This window comes from Marmota flaviventris, chromosome 1, assembly GCF_047511675.1.
Source record: "Marmota flaviventris isolate mMarFla1 chromosome 1, mMarFla1.hap1, whole genome shotgun sequence".
NCBI classification, from domain to species: Eukaryota; Metazoa; Chordata; class Mammalia; order Rodentia; family Sciuridae; genus Marmota; species Marmota flaviventris.
Genome location: NC_092498.1, coordinates 35,872,287 through 35,882,876, shown reverse-complemented (window position 1 = coordinate 35,882,876; position 10,590 = coordinate 35,872,287). Strand labels below are relative to the sequence as shown.

General features: G+C 40.0%; 2 long non-coding RNA genes across 3 annotated transcripts in view; one reads left to right on the top strand and one right to left on the bottom strand.

Annotated features, from left to right (window-relative positions):
* Positions 1-253: 253 nt before the first annotated feature.
* Positions 254-10,590, bottom strand: part of LOC114106048 (uncharacterized) — a 41,922-nt gene continuing 31,585 nt past the window's right edge. The window contains exon 4 of the long non-coding RNA XR_011707622.1: positions 254-663. This is a non-coding gene — a long non-coding RNA (uncharacterized lncRNA). The remainder of the gene's footprint in view (positions 664-10,590) is intronic.
* Positions 6,226-10,590, top strand: part of LOC114106047 (uncharacterized) — a 79,456-nt gene continuing 75,091 nt past the window's right edge. For both annotated transcript variants that reach the window (XR_003585138.2, XR_003585139.2), the window contains exon 1: positions 6,226-6,351. This is a non-coding gene — a long non-coding RNA (uncharacterized lncRNA). The remainder of the gene's footprint in view (positions 6,352-10,590) is intronic.

The following is a 10,590-nucleotide window of genomic DNA, read 5'->3' as shown; positions in this document are numbered from 1 at the left end:
AAGAGGCTTGGAACTGATTCTACCTGGAGGCCTGCAAAAGGAACCAACATCTTGATTTTGGACTTCTGGCCTCCAGAATTTTGGAAATGAAGTTCTGTTGTTTTAAGCCACCAAGTCAGTGGGTTCCAATAGCCCTAGGAAATTCATGTGTGATCTATTTAGTGAGAGCGTTGCTGAAAGCTTGATCCTTGTTCCCAATGCCAATTCAATAATGAAGACATGGTTTATGAGAAAAAGAAAAAAAGAAGTTTTATTGCTTTGCTAGCAAAGGAGAAACACAGGGGCCTCCGTTCCCAGAGGCTGTGATTCTGCCCATCAGGGGCAACAGGGGACTTTTAAAGAGGTGATTCAAAGGCTATATTCCACATGTTCTCTCTCTGGAGTTGTAATTCACTTGTTACTTTGGGAGATAGTCATTTCTGAGATCTTCTGGTGCCATCCCCAAAGTCTAGAATACTTAGTTCCTGTGGTGGGTGTGTACTCAAGGACAGATAATTCAGCCTGGGTTGGGGAAGCAAGGTAATCCTGTTTCCCCAGAGAGTAGGGAGGGGAGAGATTAGGGAAGAGAGAAAGAAATGGCGCTACCGCTTGCCTGGCATGCGTGCAGCCCGGGTTCGATCCTCAGGACCACATACAAACAAAGATGTTGTGTCCGCCGAAAAACTAAAAAAAAAAGAAGAAGGGATAACCATCAGACGTTTGGACTGCTAACTAGAGAGAGATTTCCACACAGGCAAGAGACAGTGATGTCTAAAGCAAAATGGGGGCTTGAGAACGGGGAGGAGAGACGTTTGAGCAAGGTGTGTTTCCTGAGTTTAAAGCAGACTCTCCTCCTTGAACTCTGAGGTCCCAGAGTGGAGATACATCTCAGTGTCAATCAGACATGGCACACTGCTGCTTCTCCTCCTTGTCACTCAGAGTCTTTTCCCAAATTGGTGTTTTAAAAGATGTCACCTAGAGTTGAGAGCATAAAATGCCACAAGGTACCGGAATTGGCCTTTCTCTTTGTCTTAAAACTTCAGCAGAGACCCCAAGTTTCAGGAATAGGACAATAAGTGCCAAGTACTTCCCCATTCCAGAGCAAGGCAGTGGGTCACCTGTGCAGAGTGCGTGGAGATGGTGATGTCAGCACTCACCCCTCACCTCCCTCCAGACTGTAAAAGAGAAGGTGAAGAATCACAGAGAGGTGAGTTGAAGAGTCTCCCAAGAGGTTTTTTTGCAGAGAGATATTGGAGTGGTCCCTAATAAAAGGATTGAAGAGGGGAATATTTCCTCCTTTTGCTAAGCTGATGACAGGAACTTAGAGAAAAATTGCATTTGAAGGGCTTGAGATTGTGTTTCCTGATGTTTGAGGGTTATTGGAGCCTTGCCGTCTGGGAATGCCTGAGCCAGGAAGCAGGAGGCTGCAGTGGGCACTGGTCCTGTATGGCAGCATTAGGAAGAGAGCTTATTGTCCAGGGTCAGCCTGTTCTCTGACAGTTTGACAGGTAAGAATGTTGGGTGTGAATGGTGGGCTCTGTGGACCATATGGAGGCAGCTGGATGGGGTTATTTTGAGAGGGACCCCATCCAAACAGACTGTGTTGTAGGGGCTGGGGTTGGCCATCAACGGGAACAATTGAGTTTACTCTGAGAACCTGGTGCTGAGTGGGAACTCACAAAGCAGACACTGGAAAAGGCATCGCTTGTATCCAAAAGCTGTCAGGTGAGAGATTCATCAGTGATGGGGATTTCAGAGAACCCACATAAACACGAGGCTCTGGCTTTCATCATGACCCAGGAACACTGATAAAAATAACAGCTATGCCTTTAAAGAAATTTATGTGTGTGTGTTTTTTAGGCACATTTCTTCTAATCACCAGTTTTCTAGTGCTGTTTCCCTGGAGGGGCTCCACACAGTATCCAAATGGAGGAGGTAGAATAGCACTAAAGAATCCTAAAACTAGAGAATCCTCCGTTGCAGATAGCTCAGCCTGGATTTTTCAGGGAAGACAAGTTTTAAATTAGAAGAGACTTATGAGTTTCACGACTACCCTGGCCTTTGGGATGTTTTTGTTTTGGACAGTTTTAATCGGTTCTTTATTCACCTTAGCTCACTAAAAGATCCTATAAATATCCTATAACATAACCACCAACCAATAAGTGATACACGTTATCTGTCTTAGCATAGTTTTTTTTCTTTAAAGTAGAATTATAATAGTTATAGACAGTCAGAAGTAATGACAAACAATCTAAACAAGACTTTTGAAGTTATCCCTCTGACAGGTGCATGTAGGGAAAAAAGCAGATCGTAAGAAGTTGAGAATCCATTTATGATCTGTTTGAGATACTATTTGTAGTGAAATTTGCTCTCCTCCATTAGAGTAAATAACTTTCATTTACAGATACAAAATTAAGTACACAACTGTCACCTCTATGTTATGGTGACATAACTGACCTATGACATTCCCATGAAAACTGTAGAGTTAACCTCCAACCCCAAGCAGTAGGAAGCATCAAGTCGTTTACTCTAGGTCAAAATTTTAAATTATTCAAGGTTTTTATTAAGCAGTATTCCCCTCCCTATAAGTAATTGTTCAGGCTCAAACCAAATAAAAACTCATTAAGACTGCAAAAGAGGTAAGAAATGCAAATTAAACTACACCAAGATTCTATCTCACTTCAGTCAGAATGGCAATTATCACGAATACAATGAATGTTGATGAGAATGTGGGGAAAGAGGCACACTCATACATTGTTGGTGGAACTGCAAATTGGTGCAACAAGTATGGAAAGCAGTATGGAGATTCCTTAGAAAACTTGGAATGGAACCATCATTTGATCCAGTTATCTTACTCCTTGGTCTATACCCAAAGGACTTAAAATCATCATACTATAGTGATGCAGCCACATCAATGTTTATAGCAGCTCAATTCCCAATAGTCAAGCTATGGAACCAACACAGGTACCTCTAAACAGATGAATGTAAAAAGAAAATGTGGTATGTATACACAATGGAATAATACTGGGCCATGAAGAAGAATAAAATTATGGCATTTGCTGGTAAATGGATGGAACTGAAGACTATCATGCTATGTAAAATAAGCCAATCCAAAAAAATAAAAAATAAAAAATAAAGGCCAAATGTTCTCTCTGATATGTGGATGTGGACTCACAATAAGAGGTGGGAGGATAAGTTCATTGGATTAGACAAAGGGAAATGAAGGGAAGGGAGAGGAGATGGGAACAGGAAAGACAGTAGAATGGATTATACATTCCTTTCCTATGTTCCTATATGAATACAGGACCAGTGAAACTCCATATCATGTACAACCACAAGAATTGTGAGCTACACTCTATGTATGTCTAACATGTCAAAATACGCTCTCCTGTCATGTATATCTCAAAGAACAAATTAAAAAATACTTCCTATAAGGGATTGGGAACCTCAAACATCACTTCAGAATCAGATTTCTAAAATACATAAACCTCTAAGTACTGTGCTCTGCATCAACTGGTGTGGGAAATGAGCTTTGGGGGGTTATGCTCGACAACGTATGTTTAAAGAGCCTTTTGAGGAGATTTCTCTAGTTGAGTAGAAGCCTATAAAAAGTTGGCAGGCACTGTGAACCTAAAGAGAAGACATAATGTTTCTCTGAATGACTTTACTGCTTGAATTGCAAATTCATATCGGGAGAAAAGTTTTATTGGCAACTTAAAATGCGAAGTATTTTATTTTCAAACTTCTCAAGCCTAAGTTAAGTAATAAAGTTTTCCAAAGCTGAATGTATTCATTTGGTGCTCAGTTTTTCTACTTGAAATTTAATAAAAAGAAAAAAAAAAAAACTTTCCTAAACCTGTAAACATTAGAACTGCTGTTCTAATGCCCTGTGATTGGTTGAACTTTTCAGTTGGTAGCATCCTTTTTTTTTTTTTTTTTCTTGTTACGCATTTAAAAAATTCTAGAATAGGGGCTGGGATTGTGGCTCAGCGGTAAAGCGCTCTCCTCACACAGGCGGGACCCGGGTTCGATCCTCAGCACCACATAAAAATAAAGGCATTGTGTTGTGTCCATCTACACCTAAAAAAAAAAAAATATTAAAAAAAAATTCTAGAATAGATACATCTTGCTAGTCTTATACCCACATATTCATTCCAAATGTTTTCTAAGAGTCATATTCTACATGCAGGAATCTATCACAATGCTCACAACATTGTGTCCATTCACCAACAGGGAGAAGGTTTGATGAGCATTCAACTGTAAGCACCTTCTAATTACTTCCATCAGTGGTTCATGTTGAAATTCTCTGACATAAGAGCATGGTTTTATCCAGCATAGAACAATGCTTCTCCCCTTGTATCTCTGTTATCCCGGGGATTTTGCAAAAATGCTGTCTAGGGTAAGTTGGTCATCTACCCTTTGTTCAAAGGCTCAGTGCTGCATGAAGGTCTTCTCCTACCATGTGACAAGGGGCAGCGGTGCAGTGTTTCTGACATTTGTGTCTCCTCAGTTCTGCAGCTGGGTCAACTAATAGCACTTCTTCTTTTTTTTTTTTTTTATTTTAGTTGACTTTATTTTTTCTTTTTTACAATAGTTTTTCATTCACTACAAAACTGAGTGGAAAGTGCAGAGATTTCCCATAAGCCTCCTGCCCCCACCTACCCTCAGCCACCCCCATTGTCAATATCCTCCCTGAGAGTGGTCCATTTGTTAGCAATCAATGAGCCTGAATGGATACATTATTATCACCCAAAGTCCATCATTTAAATAAGGGTTCACTCCTGGCACTGTGTAATCTATGGGTTTGGGCAAATGCATAATGACATGTTTCCACCAGTATAGTATCATGCAGAGGTGTCTCACATCCCTGAAAGTCCTCTGTATATTGCACTTTTATATTATGTGACAATGACCAGAAAGGGTTACAGAACTTCCACAGCCGGCCTAAGGTGAGGTTTGAGGGGGACAGGTGAGAAAGAAAAAATGTTGCTCTCTGCTTTACCTGCCAACTGCGACCTTCAGTAGGCCAGCTGTCACAGGACTAGGAAGATTTGGAGATTGACAAATGTCATGCAATATGGGTCTCTTTGTGTTTACCACTTATCATGTTAAGGTCAGAACAAATCCCACAACCTTTTACAGCAGGGCTTTATAAATAGGCTGTGTTGGGGAAAGGGGGGAATTATTGGACTGGGTCATCAAGGGAAAAATAGCAGGAGGTCTCCATCCTCCACCCTCCCATGAGGTGTGCCAGGGCAGGGCTCCCTGCAGAATGTACTCTGGGAGTCTGTATTCCATTGGAGGAATCAGCACCCTTGATACCCTTCCTTTTTATAGAGCAGATGTGAGGAAGCAGCCTGTTGCAGGGAAAGGCAGCCTGTGACAGGCTGCTGTTCACAGAGCTTGTCTGGAAATGCTGGTTGTCCTGCTGGTGGAAGCTTCATGGGGTTATGTGAGGAAGGGGAGAGAAGGGCCCCCTGAGCAACTGGTGTGAGTGGGAGATCTTCTACTGTGAGAAGGAGCATCCCTCCCGCTGGCCCATGGTCCTGGCAACCAAGAAAGAGCATCTGAAGTCACTTCAGGATCTTCTGACCATTTTACCACAGTGTGGAGGAGAGAAAATAGAGCAGGGCAAAGATGAATCCCACCCTCCCGCCTGCAGAATTGAGTGTCTAAGACTGAAGGAGGAAGGGGTGGGTTGAAAGAACAGGGAGCATGAAGGAAGTTTGTGGAAAAACTTTTTATATAAAAAAGTAGCTACCATTTCCTTAATTGCACAAATGAGAATGTGCTGAATACCAAACTAATAAGCCTGCCAGGTTCAAACCACCTCATCAGCTATTTTCCGATAAAATAGATTAGAAGATGAAAACCTACTAATTTATTTAAGAAAAGAAAAAAAAATAATGTGCTCTTTTGCTCTAATCACACTCTCAGAATAGACGAAGAAGCCCACGGTTTCAGTACTGTCATAAATTTGTTTAATACAGTTGGCCGGCATCTGTTTTTACTCCTGACATAAGTTAGTTGAAACCCAGTCCTCCCCAACTTCCCCTCCCTTTGTGGTGGTTTGCAATAGAGCCCACGTGTCACTCATCCCACAGACACAAGCCCAACGCTTCCCACAGCTGCTGACAGTGATAAACCCGATGGGCAACACGAGAGTCACGTGACTATGCCCCATGCACGGGCTTGCTTGGAGCCCTCCAATCTATAAAACCTCATGGAAGCCTGAGTGATGCCTGGGGACTTTAATAGGGCGTGATCCCTGGGCTCCTCTCTATCTCGCTCCCCAGCTGCTCTCTGGGGACTCCCTGTTGCCTCCGGATGTCCCATCAGCCTCTTATCGCACTCCTGACCTCTCTGGGATATGTAAGTGATACATTTCTCTCTCTCTCTCTCTCTCTCTCTCTCCTTTTGTCTCATTTCCTCATTGTGACTCCCCTAATGGATGTACCCAAAGCTAACCTTTATTGGCCAGGGCAGTACTGGAGAGTGGCTATCTTGGCTTATGTTTTGAAATAATAACAGGGTAAAAAATGTAAATGGTTATTAACAGGGTACTTATTACATCAATGGTTACATAATTACTAGAATATAATGCAGCTGTAAAAAAGATGAATATACTTTTTTATATTTAATGATGTCCAAGTCATTCTTACACAAAAAGGTAAGGTGCTAGTGTAGGTTCTATGTTATCATTAATGTATTAAAAGATGATTGTGGAGGGTATGTACATATAGTCATAGATGCAGAGAACATTTCTGGAAAGATATGCCTTCAGGAAGGAGCACTAGGTGGTTGGGGGTACAGGTGAGAGATTTCACTGAAATACATTTTGTTTCCAACCATGTGAAATGTATCATCTGCTTTGGAAAAAAAAAAAAAAAAAGATTGTAAAAGAGCATATGAAACCTCAGATTTAATACCCCTTCCAGACAAAGACTTTCTGCATTTGCTCATGGCCTTTTGTCAAAATCTGTTATATCATTTTTCTGAACTCATTTCTGCAAGGCAATAAAGCTTACTTTTAAGTGTTGAGAAGGGAGAGGTTGAAGTCAGACAGACATATGCTGAGAACTGGCTCCACCACAACCTGGCTGCTGTGGGAACGGCTGTTCTACCTTTACGGGAATGTGACAGGAACACATTTCACGGGGCTTGTTGTGAAGTGTACGTCAGATACCCTATATGAAATCCTTAAGCTAAACTTTCCATAGAAATAAGTGCCCAGTGAGTGTAGCTCTTACTGCTGTTAAATGTAATTTAGTGGTGAGTTTTTGCTCTGCCATGCTGGATGGGAACATACCAAGAGGGTTTGAAGTTCAAGCAGACCTAAGGGCAATTTGGTCACTTTATTTTTCGGACCTCCTTGGTAAATATCAGTAAAGTCTAAAGATGAGAATTGCTTGAAACTATAGATAGTTATCTATAATAAGAATTTTCTATCGTTGCTTAAAAATGACTTCAAAATTTAGCAACACAAAACAAACATTTACATCCTTGCACAGTTCCTGAAAATCAGGAAACTGGTTTTCCAGCAGCTTAGCTAGATGGTTCTAGCCCAGGGCCTCTCATGAAGCCGGAGCGAGGCTGTCAGCTGGGCTGTAGTCTCTGAAGTCTTGGCTGGAGCCAAAGGATCCACTTCCAAGATGGCTTGCTCCAGGGCTGTTGGCAGGCGTCCTGGGTTTCTTGCCATGTGGGTTTCCCAGGGCTGCCTGGGTGTCCTCATAATGTAGAAGCTGGCCTCCTCTAGAGTGAGTGATCCAACAAAGAGCATGGGTGACTTACATGACACAGTCACTTCTTCCTTATTCTATTCCTAGATGCCAGTCACTAAATCCAGTCTACACTACTTAAAGGTTGGAAAATCTGTTTTTATCTCTTGAAGGCAAGAATGGCAAGGAACTCATGGACATGTTTTTTTAAATGTCCAGAGAGGCCAGGGATGTAGTTCAGTGGTTGAGTGCTTGCCTAGCATGCCTGAGGGGCCCTGAGTTCAATCCCAGCACCCACACACAGCAAAAACCAAAACCACAAAAGAGTAGCCACATAATTTATCATTCAGACTTAGATACTTTTAGGAGTGAATATTGGCTTTATTAATAATGAACTGGACAATGAATGTAACTGGAACCCTCCTGGGCAAACCAAGATGTGTAGTCACTGAGGTATGTGTCTTCCCACAACCTCTCATGTACTTAAGCCTCAGACCAAGATACATGTACCAGTATCTATTATAAGCAGGCTAATTCCAAGGCAAAATGAAAACTACTTCTTCTTTTAATTGGAAGAAAAGTGAAGTTCATAATTGAAACAGAAAATAAAACACTCCATTAAGGAGAAGAGTGCAGGACAAGGTTGCAAATTTTAAAGTCTTTTCTCAAGGTGTTTGGCTGCTAGGCTCCTTGGGTTCTCACACACCTGTTCATCTGAGAGTGAGGAGGCAGCACTCATTTCACTGTGGAAAATGGTCTTCTACTCTCCCTTTACAGCTCTCTAAGTGAAGATTCAGTTAACAATTTTTGAAGCTCTTGCAGAAATGTCAACCAGAGTAAGGCACTTTCACATGCAATCCATCTTTCAAGTGTGAATGTATGATTGGAGGACTCTGGGTGTTAAACATCTCCTTGGGTATGGATTAAAGCCAATTTAAACACACACCTACATATCACACTATCTATGCTGAAGTACTTAAAGTTTCAGACAGTATGAAAAAAACTCAATAGCTGGGTTCCTAAGCAACCTTTAGTTTTTAACAATTCCATTATGAAGAACAATCATTTCCAAGGGAAAATGAAAGTTGAAGGCTAGAGAGATTGACTAATAATAACAAGTTTTTCTTGCAGAAATTTCTATGCATTTTCTTTCATATGTATATAATCTTTTTCCCCTTCATTGAAGTATGATTGACAAGTAAACATTGTGTGTATTTAATGTGTACAACATGCTTTAATATGAATATACAATGTGAAATGGTTTTACTAATCAAGTTACTCAGTCACTTTTTTATGGTAAGGACACTTAAGATCTTTCAGCAAATTTCAAGTATATAATAAATAAACTATAGTTGCCATTTTATACATTAGATTTCCAGAAGTTAGTCAAATTCTAACTGCAAATGTGTTCCCTTTGACCAACACCCCACAATTACTGTTCTATCTGCCTCTATGAACTCAACTTCTTTAGATACTGATTTTTTTTAGGTTTTAACTTAAGTGAAATCATACACTATTTATCTTTCTATGCTTGGTTGATTTCACTTTGCATCATGTGGTTTAGGTTAATCTGTATTATTGCAAATGGCAGGATTTGTGATCCATTTATCTATCAAAGGAAACAGATATTTTCATATCTTGGTGATGGTGAATAAGGCTGCAATGAATATGGGGGTTCAGATAGCTCTTTGAGATATTGACTTTATATCCTTTTGGTAAATACACAAAAGTAGAATATTTGATCATACAGTAGTTTTATTTTTAGGATGTGTGTGTGAGAGAATTTTCATATTATTTTTCATAATGCTGTACTAATTTACATTCCCTCTAATAGTGTACAGTGTTCTCTTTTCTCTATATCCTTGCTGACACTGATTTTTTTAGGCTATTTCTTTTTAGATATACATGACAGTAGAGTAAATTTCTTGACTTTTTGAAAATAGCTATTCTAACGTATGAGATAATATCTTGTGGTTTTGATTTACATTTCCCTGAGGATTAGTGATATTGGACACCTTTTCATATTGCCAATGGCCATTTTTATGTTGGGAAAATATTTATTCAAAGGATCTTTGCCTATTTTGGGGGGGTGGGAAAGGGAAGACATTGAGTTATGAGTTTTGCTGTATTCCATAAGTTTTGGCATGAGGAGTTTTCATTTTTGTCTATCTTATATATATTTTGATTTCTTCTTTGATCCACTGTTCAGGAATGTTTTGTTTAATTTCTACTTAGTAAATTGTTCATTTTTCCTCTTTATGATGTTATCGCTTTTATCATTTATTCGTACTACAAATAAAATTGTAAAGCACCCATTCAAACAGAGTAGCTTTTGTTATAGTCCTTTCCCACCCCTTGGTTCTTGCTTCTGATTATGAAGCACTATCACAAAAGTAGCATGTGCCCTACCTTTTTTATGGTGTCACAACCTCCTCACCTTTCTAAAAGCTAATATTAAGGGAGAAGTGCCTTTTAAACACTGTTATACAACCTAGGCAATAATTTATTTCTTTTGTACCAGAATTATACCCAAGGGTGCATTCATAGAGCCACATTACCAGGCCGTTTTATTTTTTATTTTGAGACAGGGTCTTACTAGATTGTTTACAGCCTCTCTAAGTTGCTGGGGCTGGCTTCAAACCTGTGATCCTCCTGCCCCAGCCTCCTGAGTTGCTGGGATTATAGGTGTGTACCACTGTGCCCAGTAGCTAGGCAATATAACACAGTGAAACCCAGTAGAAAAATAACATGAGCCACATATATAACTTAAAGTTTTCTAGTAGCCATATTAAAAAGGAAAAAAAATAAACAGGTGGTTAATGTTTTATAATCTAGTTAATGTATGACGTAACATTTCAATATATAAATCAATAAAAAATGACATTTTACATTT